Source organism: Ostrinia furnacalis, unplaced genomic scaffold (genome assembly GCF_004193835.3).
Source record: "Ostrinia furnacalis isolate ACB-3 unplaced genomic scaffold, ASM419383v2 OfSCF3116, whole genome shotgun sequence".
Classification (NCBI taxonomy): domain Eukaryota; kingdom Metazoa; phylum Arthropoda; class Insecta; order Lepidoptera; family Crambidae; genus Ostrinia; species Ostrinia furnacalis.
In genome coordinates, this window is record NW_021133355.1 from 202223 (window position 1) to 222057 (window position 19835).

Genomic DNA, 19835 nt, shown 5'->3' on the forward strand with positions numbered 1-19835 from the left:
AATCTTCAGGCATTGAACTGAATGTCACAGGTTCCCTAACGACACGATCTCGGCATTTTCGATGCTACATGTTTAACATGTTACGACTTGTAAGCATTCGCTGAAAGAGCTCATTAACTTATTAATTTATTAATACTAATGACCTAGCGTGATTACGGAACTAACCACAAATTTAGAAAGAGTTATAATTTAAAAATNAATTTAAAAATAAACTTGCATGATTAAAAAAGATTGCATATTTGTAAAGAAAGTTTAATGCTTAATGATACGCAGACAAATAAACTTATAAATGAATCTTATTGCGAGAATATAAATATTTAAGATCATAGAAGTTTCGAAAAAAAAAATATTTTATTGTAAATCGGTAATGAATCCTGAAACAAGGGTTAAATGTGTTTTAAAAAAAATGTCCTTACGTATGTCATCAGTTATTTAAATATTTAGAACAAATCATCCAAGTTCAAGCAATTAAATCATTGCTTGAGATTGGAATCTTGTTGAAAATCTTTTCAGAATTCCAGTTGATTAAAGATGTTCTTCCAAAGATCATCGCGATGAGAACTATATGCGTTTGGATAATTGATATGACCTTGGTGTCATTTAACCTCGGCTCTTGTGACCCAATTATTTAACGATTATGATAGACGCAGCATTTTTCTATTGTATCTGCAGCAGAAATAGGAACATCCGCTGTTTTTGTTCCAAGAATATCTACATCTTTTGCATTGTTTTCTTTCCATTCACAGCGTATTATGTTATGTACTGCTACTGCCATTGCATTACATGGATGACGTCTGCATATGTTTGTTATCACTTGACGTAATTTAAGTTCATTGTCCTTCTTGTTTCTATAACTATGTATGGTGGGTATCGTATTAGCGTAGACATATTCGTGTTCAGCTGACTCATTACTACAAGTTATTTAAAAATACATACTAATGGTCGTTTATTTCTAACTGCATTGAAGTTGGCATTTGTAATTAAATCAAAAATATTCGGTTTTCTTTCAACTATTGTGGAGGTTTTGATAGACTTTATTCTTTGCATTGTATCGTTGACTTCTAGTTTAATGAAAATACCGGTTGTCACGGCTTTTTGTCTTAAAATATAAAATCTTTATTACGATGACTCTTCGAGGATTATGTAATTATTTGGAAGGTCAATATATCCTCAAGGCCGGTCGTGGGTGATATCAAACCAGTTAAAGTGGCCAGTTGTTGCTCATGTGGAAGTTCTTGGAGCAATTGTCAGTCTTGCAACGTGGCATTATATCATTTAGTACCTTCCTCCCCATAGTGGTGATCCGGTGATGCTCAAGGCTTATTGCATTAACAAAATGGTCCTCATCATGTTCCCCTAACGGAAAATAACCGGCAAGTCGTTTAATCATAAACCTGTTTATTTCTAACAAGCATTAAGTGCTTTGAGTTTTAGATTCTTACTTAGTCGCCTCATATTACCAATTAAGCGCTGTTACCCTTTGATTCTCTGATAAGCATGCCCTTTGTTTATGCGAAACCTTACACCGGTCATTCTATCCTAACTCCTAGGTTATTTAGGCTAGTATTGATTAGTGTTGCCTGACTGATCGGCATATTGCCGTAATGACGGCGCGGAACGCCCGGGCGGTCTAGCCGGTCGCGGGGCGTTGCCGCAGACAAATCGCCAGATATTGCCATTGTCGCGGCGTGGTAATTGTTATCAACCCACTATAATGGCCGTTGCAAGATCACGATGTCCAATCGATTAACCTATGGAATGTTTACGTGTCAATAATTCAGTACTGAAAATGCCCACGACAAAAGGGATGACGTAGCATGATAGCATCAGTTCCATCAAAAATGTATAAGCTAATCTCCGTGGGTTGTCTGGAACAGTTCGTTCCGTGACCATGTGACAGCCTTTATTTAGTCTGGCCATATGAATCTGTTTATATCTCTTGTCTAAAGGGGTAGAGTCAAAACTATAGAAACTATACTCTATCTATGTGGATAGAGCTTAATATTATTCAACTTTTAAGTAAGCTTGACAATAATTGCCATTGGTTTTAATTTTAGAGACAGCGATTTCAAAGTCAAGGTCAATGTCTGAATGAAAACAGTAAAAGAAAAATTATGAAAAGTCAATTGTTTTTCTTTTATATTTACTTAATGATGCGACGACAGATGGTGTGACGGTGAGCGCCGAGTGTTTTTAAAACATTTTCATTTTCCTTTCACCAAGTGATATTGTCCTGCAAATTGGAACACGTGCTAATGTTATCCAACAATACCAATTATACTTATGATTTTTAATATCTATAAGATATTCGCCGAAGCTGTAAAAAATAATGGTAAGTACTGATTGATTTGATTAAATCTAATCTGCATTAGATTAGATCAGTGGTTCTTAACCTTTAAGTCATGAGGGACAATTTCACCAAATTTCTGTCTTGTCAGGGACCACCTCATAATCGGTCAACAAAACCAGTTTGACTGCAAAAATCAGTTAAAGGTGGTTTTGACCAAGGTGTGCAAGTGCACTTCGTGGACCACTTGGAATGCCTCCAGGGACCACCAGTGGTCCGCGGACCACCGGTTAAGAACCACTGGATTAGATTAGATGTTACTGAAACATGTTAACTTTAAATTAAAATTAAACTATTTTTACCTAGAAAGTAAATTAACTATTGATTGTTAAATGATTAATTTACGCACTAATTATACCCTTATTACAATGGATATGAAATAATCATTTAAAAAATATTGTGTGATCATGTTTTTTTTTGTTTAAAATATTAAATTCTGCTAATAAGGATCATAATAAAAACGAACCCGTGTTTTGATAAATTACTAATTTATTGTGACTGTAATACGATATAACTGCATGTGCAGGCGAAAGCCCATCAAGCTAAACCTTATAATCTTGTTCTTTCTAAAAGATGCTATTGCAACCAAAATGAATATTCTTATGTGCCGTCATCTGTACCTGATTGCTATCAAACAATTTAACGTAACTTCGTCGAATGCTGCGTTTTGTATTTTAGATTTTAGACAAACCAAACACTTTTTCATTCAATTAGTTAAATCATAAGTTATAATATAAATGCTTCCAGCCGGTATAATGCCAAAGAAAGTGGGTTATTATTTTATGATTGATACGATCAATTAGTTTTTAATTCTTTGACGTTTTTTTCTTGTGGTTTTCGTCTTGTGTGTGTCTAATTAGATACAGTTGTGTAAACGGATTATGACGCCGACATGGTCTTTGCCATAAACAATAAGGTACAGTCGACAGCACCAGGCTGTACTTATTAGTTGGAAAATCACTCCTATTATTACCATATAAAAGGCAACAATGTAAAACGTATTAATATGTGAGTATAATAATAATATATTTTCAAGACCATGGGGGCGGGGGATGTAGCAATCTTGTCGAACAATTCATGAAACCTGGGGAGTTACTCCGAAAAACGTTATCCAAAGTTTCTAATATTGCCATTCCTCTCACGCAAAGCAAGGTGCCAGCTGCAGCATAAGCGACGGTGACAGATAGACTCGAAACTACGTAAACAGCGTTTCGGAGTAGACCTCCTGATCCGCCCCAGTGTGGAACCGAAGCATAAGATAATGAGATGAGTAGCAAGCCATTACATACATCACACAAACCGTTTCTATACCTGAAAAAACTTACGACATCATTCAACACACACCAATTCAATTATCTAAACTCAATACGAGTCTAATGACTAACTTAAACCAATAAGACTGAACGGTAGCTAACATTCTTCACTTAGGTAGGGCAGAGGTTACTGACTCTGATGCAAGGAGCTGTCGTATCTCGTTCTGACTGAAGTGCTTTCGCGTGTCCATTGGTTTTAAAAAGGTTAGCCAGTGGTTCTCAATCTTCGACACCAAGTTCTATTATAATCCAAGTACTAGTAAAATAGATCGGCTTTTATAACTTTGCTAAATCAAGACATCACTTCACTATCATACTTTACTTTATTTAAGCAATATCAGAATTATTTTTTGTTTGTTAACATGATAAGTTCACTAGCGAAAGTCGGGACTTCACCATTTACGTTACATTGTTGATGCATAAAAAACCCTGTTTTAGATAGATCTTGAATATACTATCTAGCTACCTACTGTACCGTAAAATACATAATAGAATGCTTACTATCAAAGAGTAAATAAAATTAATCTCTAACAAATAACATTTCTTTCGTTGCAGGTACATACTGACGAGCTGTGACGCGGCGTGCAGTGAGTCACGAACGATAAGATGCTTGTTGACGAATCGACTCCTAATGAGGCTACCTGTTTATAGCTATGGTGTTTTACCCACGTCTGTCAATTGTTTTGACAACACCAGAAACTCTAAATTCTAAAAGATCAGACAGTACCGGTATCTTAACTCCTTAAAACAAAGGACCCATGCCGAACTATAGAAAAGTATCAAAGGCTTAGCTGTTCATGACAGGCATTCCAAATCACAAAATTAGACCAATTTTGGACGGTCATTAGCAAAGACAAAGCCGAACTGTGAGGTCGATTCGTCACCGAGTACTCATATGATCGACCGATCAAATTCAATCAGCATAACGTCATCGTTTCAGTAAGGTCTCTTTCCGGCACTCATATGAATATGTATGCCAAACTGTCATTAATAAGTACTCATTTTTTGTCGGACTGTGTCCGGTAACCTAGTAGTCTATTGACTTATCAGTAGGAACTGTGTTAATAAGGTTAGTTAATTATTCTACTCAAATGAGATGAGGCGCAAAATAAAACCGATTAAAAGTTACTAATTGATAAGGCGTTTGCTTACGATATTGATAAACATTCATTTTATTAATTTGGCTCAATACGTGATATTTTATAAAAAGAAGAGTACCTACAGAGTACTTATAACCAAGACGGTTAACAAAAAGCATCTTGCGCAAAAATCGTTGCAATATGCATTTTCGCATCAATCTCATCTAAACCACATCTAAACATGCACATTGCGCCTAATTAATAGACCTTACTAGAACAATGCGTTATAAATTTATCTAATTAAATCAAGGACTCATTGCATTTTTATTGCATTAACAGCGTTTTATTCGGCACTTTTGTTACGTTTAGGGATTGCAATCCAGCGGCGTTTTCAATCCAGCTGGATTCTTGCTGGATTGACCTGAATCCAGCTGGATCCAGCGCGGATCCAGCAAAAAGTGGAACGAAAATAAAAAGACGACATTTTGAAATCTTTTTTTAAATTAAGTAACTAGCTTTCCGCCCACGGCTTCGCCTGTGTGAAAAAAGGGCTGTGTTTAGGGTTTTCTTGAAAATTATTCGAATTTTCCTCGCCGTAAAAACCATCCTTGGACTTCAACGAACATAAAAAAAATGGTCCAGGCGTTATTGAATTGTGCGCTTACCAACACATTTTGCGATTCATTTTTGTATTATAGATTTGTACTTCTTACGATAATCTATGAAATACGGCTCAGTAACTAATAATCAGGAGGAAACAGTCTTACAAATTCTTTTAAAATTAACTACGAAAAGGACCGTAATTTAATCTGCAATCTATTTTTTGTATCAATAGAAGTTACGAATCCGAAAATAATAATCTTCTGCGAAAATTAGGCAGTTTATAATCTGACAACAGGAGACTGACCATTTCTTTTTTTCAATCCTCTGGAAGAAAGACAAATTTTATCTATAGTCTAACCTCCCAACCGCACAGAACTGCATATGTAGCCGGCTGCTGAGAATGCCCTTTCGGCCTCTACACTGGTCGGTTTAGGGTCATTAAATATTCATACACCATAGATAAATGTTCACCTCGCACTCCTTCGTAATTAAATTGACCACTTGGCTTTGGCTTTTGTTTATTATAGTTCTCCTTCTCTCTTTTAAGTTCCAACTCAAGCTCTTGCTCTAGTCATTTTCACAGGTTCTGCGTCATCATTTAGTTAGACCATTCTCTTCTAACTCCATGATATCTTCATTTTCTTGCACCGGCTCTACAATATTTTGTTTATTTACTCGTTTTAGCAAAGTTTTCATCTCCTGCCGCATCGCATTCTTTTTTGGCAAAGGAAAATAGACAGATTTTTTTACTGCTTTTTCATAATTTTTTGGATTTATCAAGCACACAAACGTACCAGTAACTTCAGAGAGGCGCCGTTCAACGCACACAACAACAGAACGGCAACGTCACCGCGCTGTTTTGGAAATGGCGGCAATTAGAAACTAAGCAACATAAATTTATACGTTTGCGGATCCGCATCGCTGGATCCAGCACTATATGCTGGATCCAGCATGTTTAAAAAGGCGCTGGATCCAGCTGGATTGCTGGATGCTGGATCCAGCAATTGCAATCCCTAGTTACGTTCTCGATGCACCAGGAAGACTACATTTCTGGTCGTTTTATTTGTAGGAAAATTTTAATTAGCATTCTCATGAACGAACTGGTATTATGGTTTTCGGATATGACCGAACCGACCGTTAACGATTCACCGAATCGGCATTATTGCGCAGAATATTCGCGAATCCAGTAATTTTCGTGATTCGATCTCTAATCTAAATTGGTCTGTTTGCAAGCGATTTGTGAAAATTCTGTTGATTATGCCGTGATGAATCTGATTGGTGTTACTTTACTTGTTTTTATTCTGTTCTTCTTTTTTTCGACATTACCTCTTGGTTCGAAGTTTCATTCAAAAGGGTTCAAAAAGTTATTAACTGCCGGTTAAAATGTTTCAGACAATATAAAATCCTTTTTGAATGGTCCTTCGAAACGTTTCTAGCTTTAACTTGCCCCGTGTGCCCGCCAAGAAAAGCCACCGTGAGCAGACCGTCCTCAGAGCTCGGGGTTTTGAAGTCCTCCGTGGTTTGTTGGCAAGACCATCCGTTTCATAACAATTCTTCTTTCAAATATTTTAATTAAAGACAAAATATACAGATTGATCTTTCATTCTCTTAAACTTTGTTTTATGGGACAGGAGGCAAACGAGCCTTCAATATAATAGCTGAATAATTTCAGCTTGGGTAAAATTACAAGAAGAAATGCTATGAAACGGCGATTTTTGATTTTCTCTTTTTTTTTAATTATTACTTATAAACACACATCTTGCTATAAAAATGATCTTATAACCACAATAATCTTTTTGCAGTTTTGAGAATATTATTAATTTTCTTTTCTATGTAAATTAAATAATAATTTAACTACTTTATAAGTGTTACGGGAAAACTAGTCGGAATGTTGCAAGTTCGGAACTTGGAGCGCCATCTACCGGGGAGTAGAAAGACTAGGTTGTAGGTTTGCATACAGAATCATACGATAGATGGCGCGTAGTAGGCCCTCTAGTCAATTTTTGCGGAGTTAAGTTTTTTTAATTTCGATAATTAGGTATGTTTCTATTAAAATAAATAAATGAATTTTAAATCCAACACGAATCAGACAGCGTAGAGATAGTTTGGTATCGTAGGCCTACTCTTAACCTGTACAAGTTTTCCGCCGGAGTAGGCATGAGCCCGGATAGCTCAGTCGGTAGAGCATTGGACTTTTAATCCAAGGGTCCAGGGTTCAAGTCCCTGTTCGGGCGGCTCTTTTTTTTTACTTTTCTTTTATTACCGTAAAATTATTGTAGAATATTTTCTTTAATATTTTTATAATCATGTTTATACTTACTTATTTATTCTTTCACCAAATGATAGAAAATTTAATTATCTAAAAAATAATACATTAACTTAAAATGACTTAAAAACTAAAATTTAAAAATGTTTTGTTTATTAGAGAATCAAATAAAATTTTAACTTAAATTTGTTAATTACCGCCCGTTCAGGTTTTCTGTTATGTAGATTATTATTATTATGTAGATTTTAATAATTATCGTCGTGCATAACAACAAACCAAAAACTATATACTTTTACCTTTGAATTGGATACGTACTGAAAGATTGAATAGATTTTTTTTTAAAAGCTATTGATGTCTGTTAAATCAGATTCGTAATCGCGATGATAAGATAAATACAATTATTTATTTTAGCAGCTCTAGAAATAGTAAATAGAAATTAGCTACCTACAGCTTTTAGCGCCATCTGTTCAAATACAAATAAACTTCTTGCAACGTGTATGGCGTGCTTTTCTGTTTGGTCTGAGTTACAAAGTACGAACTCTAGATGGCGGTTTACGATGCTAGTGCCACTATGAAAGTTGCATTGATGACTGATAGATGGCGCTGTAAGTCCTAAAATTGCAGACAAATTGACAATGTAATTGGGTTTTTTTTTTAAACTTGAAGATCCTTGTTTGAAATAAAACAACATAAAATTAAAATATTTTGTACATTGAGCAATTTAAAATTTGGTTAAAAGAAGTTTACCTACTTGCTAGTTACTACTAGCTATATCGGTCAGTTTTGGTAGAAACGTGAAAGGACTTAAAACTGGGCCAATGACACTGCAGCGCTTATTTTTCTCAGTGCAGTAAATGTTACTAAAAGCATAGTAGCATTAGCTTTTAGCAGTGTCCTAAAGTTTTTTAAATAAAATTATACAAAGTAGGTAGCTGCAACGAAAAGTCTGTAAATAAAGTAAAGTATGTAATTATTAGTTTCTAAAGTAATTTTGTATTATTCTAACACTGGGTGTAGTCATGCGTGATAATAAATATATAAAGTTGCCCGTATTTATTAATTAGTATAATAAAGAAAGGTGTACTTTATACATTTTGTAACGGGATATAATGTAGGTACCACACTGAACGTACAAAGCTAATACTTTAGTAGACTTCACCAACATTGCTAATTTTATTTTAGTTATTTGTCTGATAGTCTTCGCGATATCTTAGGCCAACATTATTTAAAAGCAATGTAGGGACGAGATTACCTTAACTCTTCTAATCAAGAATCATTCAGAATCAATTTTCAACAATCTATTCACAAATACTTGCCTACAAATCCAAAGCTACAATGCTTTTGTAAAATGCTTTACTTTATGTAGTTTGAAAGCATTAAAACATACAATTCCTAACTCTATTACATACCTACTTCAGACTCGTATATTCACATAAATAACATGAAAAACCTTCATCGGATTCNTGTCGGATTCTTAGATTTAAATTCTTAGATCGGAGCTTAAAAATTCTACCTTAAAGAAACGAAGTAAACAAACAATACATCGAAAACATCTGTTTGTCTCTTCAAGTTCATCGCCGATTATGTAACACCAACAGTTCTGTATTTACAAAATACGAGAATATCAGAGGCATGTCAAGATATCTCTGAACAAAGCATTTTATGTATTTTGTAATAAGGGCGATTTTGCATCAAAAATGTAATTTTACAGTCTGATATCTGTCTGTACCTATGTATCGTTTGCCTACTTACCTAAATATGGTAATGTAAACATCGTTCTTTACGCGTTATCAGTGTTAGGACATTGCGTGCGTATGCTAGGTTAGATTGATGAAGCTGATAAAATGTAGCTGTAAAAGGAAAAGTGATGTTTTTATACTTTTTATGATGAAAGAATTTATTTAAGACCTTTCTAACCAAAATCCTAAATGTAGAGCGAACTAGGAAAAATGTTGGCTCTTTTTCCTACGTTAATTTCTGAGTTCTTCCTGAAAACACATTATGCATGATTATATTATGAAACTAAAGCCACTTTTAATTACCCACAACTGGGAAGTTCTTGGCCTGCATGACAGTGATGATTCAGGCAAAAATGGATGAACTCAAAATCCTCACCAACAGAGGAACTGGCTGTCTTATCTTTAACTGCTGAAACTCTGAAACGCAACTTACTTAAGAACTAAGCAATTTTTAGACTGTTTAACCGTTGTAGTATGTAACATAGAATATGTCTTTCTTACAAATTGTAAGTTATTTTTTCTGGATGCTGTCAAATTCTTTCCATAAACCTATCCCCTCATAAATATTATCAACAAAACGGCCTTCTAAATGCTTAGATTCGAAGTTAGAATAACAACAACAACACAACATCGTAGCATTATTCTTATTATTCCAAACAACACGCGGCCGCTTGGTGATAAAAACGTAAACCATGGTGGGTCATCGCCCAAAATAGAATCGCGCGATGGCCGACCGCTCGCGATTACGGCAGTATTTTAAAGTTTGTTTTCTTCGGTTTGGTTTAACTTTACACGCTTTAGAAAAGTTTAGATTGGAAAGCATTTAATAAGTAATTTATTTTTAAGATTCTTCAAACATTTTATATTAAATTAATACTAAAATAATCACAATAATCTGCTTAAAACACAGGCTGGATTCTTAATTTTATCAATATTACATTTAAAAAAGTGTAAGTGTAATAAATTAATATTTCAATAAAACTTACTCACACATTTAAAATTACCGGGTACAAAAGGATAACTTATTCCTATCTCTATTGGCGTGGTCCACACATAAGAACACGTTACTTTAGGTTGAGTTAAATAAATTTTTAGTACTGCACTTACTGAAGGACAAAATACTGATTCAAAGTTAAAACAACACAAATTGTGGTCAGTGAAGAGTAACAAACTTGAAACTAAAATAAACATGGCTAACTACTAAAATAGCTCTGAAATTTGTAGTTACATCATTAGCTACTTTAGCAACATATCCGCCAGCTTAAATTACCAACAAGACGTATTGTACCTACATTTTAGTAATTAGTTGGACGCTTTTATAGCGATGATGCTTAAGACCCGTATTATGAAACTTATTTGGAACGACTCGACTCTACTCTCAAGTATAAGAAATCCTTGAATAAAATAGATTTAACATTGGTACATAAAAACTGAGCTTAACTCACCTTTTAGTAACAACGTCGGTGTTAATTATAAACTAAACTTAAGAAAATTATTAACTTAGGTATTGAACTCGTTACAAAATAAAAGAACTCCCCTTCTAAACCAAAGTAGAGCATTTTTTTTTAAATATCAAACAGCTAATAAGTTTACCAATTTTTACGATTGATCGATGATTACTTGATTACATAGTCTAAATTGGAAATGGATTAAAACAAAAAAGCAAATCAATCATAGACTCGAATCTAATTTTCAACGTAATTTTGAGTGTCGTTTCTAAATATGGGCTTGTCTGTCGAGATCTAAAACAGTAAACATGTTTTGGTCGTATTTCAACAGCTTATGAGATTAATATGATAATGCGCGACAGACGGCCGACTGTGTTTACCTTTTTTGTTTACATAAAAAAACTGGATGATAACGATTGTTAACTGTTTTGCTTTTTTTATTACTGAACGACTTCATAATGACAACAACTCAAGTAGAACACAAAGTTTCTTTTCTAATTTATTATGAGTATTATTGACACGCTTTCAGAAACATTATGTTATTTAAACCTACTTTGAATTCATGGTCACCATGGAAATAAGAGACGTTTTTAGAAATATTCGAATCCTAAATCGAAATGAATTCGCACAATCTGCATACAAGTTTCTATAAGGCAAAATAATTGGCATTTAATTCCCTTAATAAATCATCTCAAGTTTTTTGCGAATCAGATTTTTTTTTCTAGTTGATAAGCTAATCGTATAAAGCCTTAATTATTCAGCCAATAGTTTTTATAATTCCAATTCCCTGTCAATCCATTAATCATAATACATTGGCCTATTGACAGGCTACGGCTTTCATGGTAACCAATGCCGCATTGCGGTCTTCGGTTCTACAAAAGCTGTACTAGCTATTATCCTTTCAACACGTACGTATGTACAAGTGGCAACAGAAACAACCTTGTATTTTGTCCTTATGTTCACGGTTATTAGGGCGAAAAGTGCCGATATATCTGGCACTTAGCTGCAGACTGTACGCTACATGTAACAGTGACTGTTATTTTTCGCCTTTCACATTAATTATATTAGTTTTCGTGAATCTATGAAAAATTGCGAGTTATTTAGCTCAACCTTGCAAAACCAGAAAATGGGTCATGCATTTTTGAAATAATTTTAGATTCTTATAATCTACTAAGTGTCTTTCTTTCTAGTATTTTCCTAGCTTCGATTAACATTAAGTCCGAAAACAAAAACTTCATTTCAATAAAAAGATACGAGGGCTNATTTTTCTGATGATTGATTACTCTGAGACAATAATTTATTGGCCGGCTCCTATGATGCCCAGCAAAAAAGTAGGTATAATCCTCAACTTCTACCATTAGCAGATTAGAGCAGCAAATATTATTACTTAAAGGAGTTTTTATTTATCTTGCTGACCTAGTTAATGAAATGTTAATTAGGTTTTAAAACCTGTGCAGATAAAACATATCATATATCGCGTGCGTGAGCGCATAATCAAATGACAATTGCAATCATCAATCAGGTTGCGTTTGTGCGTGCGAGTAACAGTGTTGCCCTCGTAACTGGCAACGCGTAATGTAGTAAATAAATAGACGATTAAAATAATACGACCGAAGCATCGCACGCGCAAGTGGAGCATAGCGGTTGCGGTGCGTAAGAACCGATAATTATCGTTGCTTATTCTATACTAATACTAATTAAGAGGTAGAATTACTAACTTATTGTCTATTGTAAATAATAAATAAAATTAATTGATCAACAACCAATACTGTACCAGTGACTGGCCGGAATAGATACTAGATCTTGTATTAATATTGGCATTTGACTTGATTGGACAATCTGTAAACTTCTGTTCTTACTGCTTACAACATTAATTCAAAAATGAATAATAGATTTGCTTGTTATATTTGAAGTACGTAACTGCTAGGTACTTGTTTGTTTCAACATTTATTGTCATTTGCGTAAAATATGAAAATTACACACTGACTTGAGATATTTACAAGGCACTTGGAGGCTTTTAAATGACGAGAAATATCATAAGTATAGCAGTTGGTTCTTTGCTTTGGCATGGTAATAAATCGTCCGTTGCGTCACTGAAACAAAGACGATACAAACAAATACTTGTTTATGGAGATTGATGGTCGCTGTTTTATTAACTGAAACAAGGGCCAATAATAACTTACGTCTAATTAACAGCGCTTTCACACGAGCTTTAAAGCTTTATTCTGCTGTGCGGCACCACAAGATATGGCATTATTTGCATACAATAAACTGTCATAATTGTCACCCGCTATGTCAACATTACGACTTGAAATGGCAGAATTTGTTGCAGTCCAGAAGCTTGAAGACATCTTCCCAGTTTTTCTACCAATAAGGCTCACAATTGTCACAGCAGTCTCCATAAGATCAAACAAAGCCACGATAAATAAATTGCTTCTATTTGAATGAGCATGGCGATGGATTTAGACATCCATTGGATTATCCTTAAGTTCATTGTGATTGAAATACGGTCGTGTTCACCTAAAGGGATTGTGAAAGAACGGATCAGTTTCACAGCTAATTGAACCTGTCCCAGAACGACGCGGCTTCCGTTCGAAAATATAGACTTCAAAGAAGTGGTATCGGTGATACATCCGATGTTGAATCTTTAAAAAATAGAGCTTGTATTTTTAAGTTGAATTATGCACAAATAGCAAGCAAGCAGCTATATTTTTGAGTATTATGACGAGCCTTTCCGTCCCGAATTTCGTAGTGGTAAAGAAAGATATTATCGCTAATTCTGAGGCAGCCGTCCATATTCGCAGAATAAAAGTCGAGGAACAGCTCTCTACCGGGGCAAGAATTATCCGAATGGGATTAGTCAATAGTTCCAGGATATTACTTGCTACAAACATTTCGCTATTTACTAGCAGCTTTTCCGCTTTGTTCAATAAACCTCACGGTTTTACTTCCATTGCCCGATGGTAATAATAACGATGGAACACGCTTCGTCAAAAAGGGTCTTAGTAATCAGGTTTAGAGCTCACTTAATAATGTAATAAACTGTCGACTTGTTGTCTACCTTAAAGGAAAACTACCTGCTACATCTATCAAAGCTAGGATTGTGCGCCCAGCTTGCGCACGCGTTCGCAATTATTGGGATTTAAATTGCAAAATGGTCGTCCACTTAGTGTCACAGTTGTGCGTTGTTACGTGACACATCTGAATTGCTGTTATTATTGCCCTGATTGATGTTTGCAGTGACCACCGGTATGAAAACTGCTGTTGTAGCAATTTCTGGTTCACAGAATTATGTCGAGGTGCAATGTAAATATGTGCATAAGTAGTTAAATGGGCTTTGCATTGGCTTGAAATCAACTGATGCCGTCGGAAAATGTCGCGAAATAACCGCTTTAAACTTATAAGTTTCTGATGCCTTATAGTTGTTCAGAAAACTTTGTACCTATTCTTAAAATAGCAAAGTTTTCGCAAGCGGTTTTTTCACTTTTGTTTGTACCTATTCTTAAAATAGCAAAGTTCTCGCAAGCGGTTTTTTCACTTTTGTTTTCCTTCTAAAATCGCTTCTAGTAGCGAAATAAGTGTGGTTGCCACAGACTCCTTGCCACCGTCAATTATCTCAATATAGAGCAGAACATAATTAATGCCCTCGTAACAAAGCAGTGGTGGACACCAGAGTTGCGCAAAGAGCTCTGCCCTTCCACTCCACCAGCCTGCAGAATTGCCACGCAAATTGTGTAACGGTGCCATATCTATTACGCTAGCCTCTTCTATCTAAGTAATATATCGTCGACATAAACCTTATTATCATAAAACAGGAATCGAAGTGTTCTTAAAAAGATTTGAATGATAAAGAACGAGAATCCATGCAGTTAAAGTTACAACTCGCAAAATAATTAACACACTTTGCGTTCTAAACATACACGTAAGTTTGCATAATCTTGTGCACAGTCAAATATTGACACCGCCCTGAAGCGACAAACTCGGCCTGTCAAAAGGAAAGATAAAAGAGGATATATTGCCTCTCGGTCTGCCACTACTCTTACGCTGCCCCAAATTGCTTAACCTGAAAAAACATGATGATTCGTCAATTCTTCGAGCACATTGTTACGTACATAATTGAGGATTGCTACCGATTTTAATTTGTTTCTTCTGTGTTTGAAGCATGTTACATATTCGCCTAAAGCGGTCTTATTTCGGTCACTGCACAAACAGCCTAAAATTTCCATGGTATTGTTGTTACGACATTCGGCTACCATTGTAGTTATAGCTTGTCTTAATTCAATCGAGTACGCTTAACATATTACAATAAAATGAGGTCATAGAAAACTCAGCAATGCATTGGTTCAAGGTGTTAGCGGCATTAGGTGATCGAAGCCTACTGAAGGCTTAAGATAATTGTATTTTATAAGACTTTCATTTTGTTACTGTAATACAGCTTACAGTGCGATTACAGAGTTATAATGAAATGAGCCCTTAATTGAGTTTAAAAACACAAAAAAACATTATAAGCATAACATACATAGATATTTAGTGTTGTTATTGTTTGCAGCATCTATAACTATTTCAAACTTAACATTGCTATTCGAAAGGAACTTCTCTCGGTTGGCTTATTTTCATTAAATCAATTGTTAAACAAATACGAATAGACTAAATTGGTTGTATTTTTAAACTATTGCCTATTTACTTTCAAAAGCTTTCTGACTCAACGAAATGTAAAACAATGAATGTTAAACAAACCTGCCACGAGTCTGACATGAGAATAAGCAATCATGTCATTCCGAGCCTTTCGAAAGGCGGCCGAGCAAACACAAGGGTGGAAGTCAACGCACTTGACATTTACAGTGACTTTGGTGATGTTTACGAATGCCTCGTGGGTTTCCAGTGACTAGGGAGGGTGACGGAGTTCATTTTCGATGAAAATACATCGATTTTAGAATTTTATTTCGATTAAAAGTGCTTCTAAAGCGGTGCGAAATTAATTTTCACATAAAGTGTGAACACGTTTCAACAAATAGCGTGTTATTGAAATTGATTTTTCTAACCCTGGGTCCATTAGGGTGCGATTAAGGTCAATGCGCGTTGCATGAGCTCATCGGGCGTCCACAGTGACGTCAGCGGTGAGGTAAACATCGAGCATTATTTTAATCCTTTATTTTTCACGCTTTTTTACGCCCCTTATAGAGACGAGAAATTTTTAGGACGATCTTAAAGTTATTTCGCAATGTCGTCACATGTTGAGTTTGTAATAACATAACTGCAAGTGTTTAGTATTGTAGTAATTTAAAGGTCAGATACTCGAAATTTATTTTTAACTTTCCGGCTGACGTTTACCAATGTGACTGGCCATCAACAAAACACTGCAAGCAAAGGTTCTTTAACCCTTACATCTTCACAATAGCGACCAATTGCCATTTATTATCCGTTGACGATTAGCGTTGACGGCCGCTAAAACTCTCGCAGCGGTATTAGTTGACGTTAAGCAACTTAACTGTTGTGCGGCCAGCGTTTTGCGAGTCGATGCTAAATGTGACGCCTACTAAACACTTGTTTATGTGCTATTCCGCATTGCGGGCTGTGTGGCCGCGGAGTAATATTGAGACATTTGTTGTGCAGGACAAGTTACGTGAGCAATATACTTGCAATAAAACAAGTGCTAACTACATTGTTAGGTCTCCCATAGAAACTGCAATAGTTGTCTCACTGATATGTTTGAAAATCATGGGGTTTCGATGTAATGAAAACATCAACTATAAAACAATGCATTTAATTTCTGATTCTGCCCTTTTATTCTAAATACATTTATTCTTCTTCTATCGTAGAACAAACTGTGGTCTAACTTTATGTAGCCATAAGCTTCCAAAGCGGCTGTTACTTTAATCGAATAAAATTCTCATGCCATTTTTGCAGTGGCTATTGTTGCCAGAAAATACACTCGGAGCAGAACCATGTGTGTATGCAGTGAATAACGTGCGACGCATTGCGTATGTTGTAGGGTTGCCAGAGTCCAAAATATTTCGATTATATTTGGATACCTCTGTCTCTCTCACTCATAATATTCTTGCATATTATGAAGGAGCCACAATGCATCTAAAAAGTTGCTATTATTACATGTATTTTGGAGCCCTGAAGGATTTCAAAATAATTTCCCGTTCCGATCAAACAGATAGAGCAAACGTTGTGAAAGAACTTACATTTAAAATTGTATTTTCAGTTTCATTTTACTTGACCCACTTACGAAACTAACATGTAATTTATTATGCATTTTAATAGTCTATTTAATGTGATACGAACGATTAAAGAGCCTGTTTCACAAGTTGCTAATGACTTGTCAGATAGTCTATCCAAAATTTAACTGGCAAACGAATTGTTTTAATTTCATGTCTGTTCTGTTGTCAATAAATGTCGTTTGTTATATTTTGTGTAAAATCAAACTAAATAATTAAACTATAATAAAATATAAATAAGTGTAAATTTATCTATGATTGGTATTGAATAGTTTTGAGCTTTGTTCTATATCTAATACTCACCTAGGATAGCATAGGACTCATCATCATCATTGCAGCCATAGGACGTCCACTGCTGAACATAGGCCTCCCCCAATGCTTTCCATGTTGATCGATTGGTAGCGGCTTGCGTAGGATAGGACTATTGAACTAGAAAACAAATGAAAATAAATTAGACTAGGCATCTTCATACAAATTGCCTACCAGTATGTCTTTCTGTGCCAATACAAACATAATAAACCAGTGAATTTATCCAGATTGACACATTGCAGGCTATCGTAATAGATTTTGAATAAAACAATTAGCTCCGGGAGCAAATTTTATCTGATAACCTTTTAATACCTAACAACTTTCCCTTAGGGACCGACGTGGAAACCTCTAGAATGTCTGGAACTAGGTTATTAAAACCATAGTCATGCTGTTATGACTAATTTCGATCCTTATGTAAAAGGGCCGATACTATCTGCTGGGCGGAGCCTTATCGATTGGCCTAGAAGGCGCACTTATTTCCTTACAAAAACATCTAAATGTAGTAGACCATAGAGTCCGTCCAAATATTGACGATTATGCTATAGTTGTCTCTACCAAATGCCTTCAACTGCTGGAAAAAGGGCTCCCCAAACATTTCGATCCAGAGGTTCGGTCATGCGCTGCCGCGATGTACCCAATTCAAATTCAGTGTACGATAATGGACGTGAATTTGGTCAATTTGACCACACACCGTTTTAAACCAGTTTCATTTGGGTACCTGAACCTGTTCAAAAAAAGGTTGATATTTTTTCTGTTTGGGAGACGACGAGTATCCAAGGACAACATGTAATGTTAATTAAGTTGCATAATTTCGTGTTTAGTTTAATTTGAATCATGTAGTGAACGTCTATTAACTTTTATGGCATCGTATTTATAAATCAAAAACATAGCGTTTAGAAATTCAAGTCGTTCGTTGAAATTAAGAACGTGATTTATAATTAGCGTTACTCGAATTAGCTGTTATCCAACCATAACTTTGCCGCCAAATTAAGTATTGCCCATTGTAGTATAAGGCTTCGGTCACTCGAGTGCATGTTAAATATAGTAGCAAGGGTTGATTACATCGGGCTATTTCAGTGAGGCTGGTGTTTGAAAGACCTGTAGGGGCTTCGCAATATTCAATGGCTGCCTTAGAGTGATGCGCACGAGTAATTTTTTACCTCATGTTTTTGAGATACATATTGTGTGTTAGGTGTTCGTTTCAAGCATTGAAATTCATTTTATACGAAATCCAGTTATCCTAATGCAAGCTCATTTATCTTCTGCATTTTTGAGTCGAGGTTCAAAAAAATAATATTTTCCTCAGTAATATTTCAAAAGGTTAACAGACAATTAGCACGTATTGCCAAAAAGTGTAGGAGTCTGAAGTGAGCAGATGACGTCAGTCCATTAAAATATGAACAGTATCCGGTCATTGAAAGCTTAGAATTGCATAACAATATTTGGCCACTACACTAGTTGAAGTTGAAACCAACGTTGCGAAAAAAAATCTTGTTGGACATAATTTCGCGAAATTTTTTAAACTCCATGTCACAGCTGAAAACCACGTCATGTCATGTGCTTCTACAAACGTTTGGAACGAACAAGGTTGGGGGTACAATTTGTAGTTTTTAATTGCGATGGGAAACTGCAAAAGTTAACAAACAGCACATTTTCACGTTGTCATGACGTGTTTCTGAACAATCATGGTGCGGGATAAATTATGTAATTTTATTCGCGATGGGAAACTGCTAATTTAGCTAAATTATCCTCTACAACAATTGATTGAAAACTCATTACCGTCAAAACAGTAGTTGACTAACCATTCCGTCATTGTGTGATACGTCTATCTCCCCACATTAATCGTCCGGATACCCTGATAGCTGTGTGGGAAAACGGCGAAGTTACATACGGGCGATAAGAATGGTTAATCATCCCTGTGTTTAAAGTCGCACGGACGTCATTGTGTGTGCAAATAAAAATATTTACGCTAACGGCGATAAGTGTAGATAAAAAAGAGTTAAAAGAAAATTAGTTTTTGCTTGATAATTTTTATTACTGACATCACCATTAATGATGATTTATGCAACATTATTGCGTAAGTACAATTAAATGTGCTTATGGCAAAACTGAAGGTGACTCGTCTTCTTCGACTCTACAATTCTACATTTTATGTCTATGACATTCTATCTGTATAGCAGAAAAGGGTTAATTTGGCCTATAAGAAAAATATCTGTCTTTCATACAGAAAGCCCTTAACCCTTTAAACTACTACAACATCCTCACTATACGAAATTCAGGTCATTGACTTCGTTTAGGTCGTCACGATACTCATTGGCTTAGCATATCAAAACAAATGTTTATGACTTCCCTGTTATTTTTTACAGCAATCATAACACAGAGGTCGTTGACTTCTTAGGTCCAACCCCGATGACGGTAATAAATCATAGTTTTGCACCCGGAAGTGTTCGGAGTTCGACGCTCGACCTTCCCCCACCGCGACCTTGGTGTCACCTTACAGGGGTGGT

The 19835-nt window shown here is 35.4% G+C and overlaps 1 protein-coding gene and 1 non-coding gene across 6 annotated transcripts in view; both read left to right on the forward strand.

Moving 5' to 3' along the window:
- LOC114357278 (mediator of RNA polymerase II transcription subunit 15) overlaps positions 1–19835 on the forward strand; it is a 147488-nt gene that overhangs the window by 38257 nt on the left and 89396 nt on the right. The gene's annotated exons all lie outside the window — the stretch shown is intronic.
- TRNAK-UUU (transfer RNA lysine (anticodon UUU)) lies at positions 7504–7576 on the forward strand. The gene has a single exon. It is a non-coding gene; the product is annotated as a tRNA-Lys (tRNA).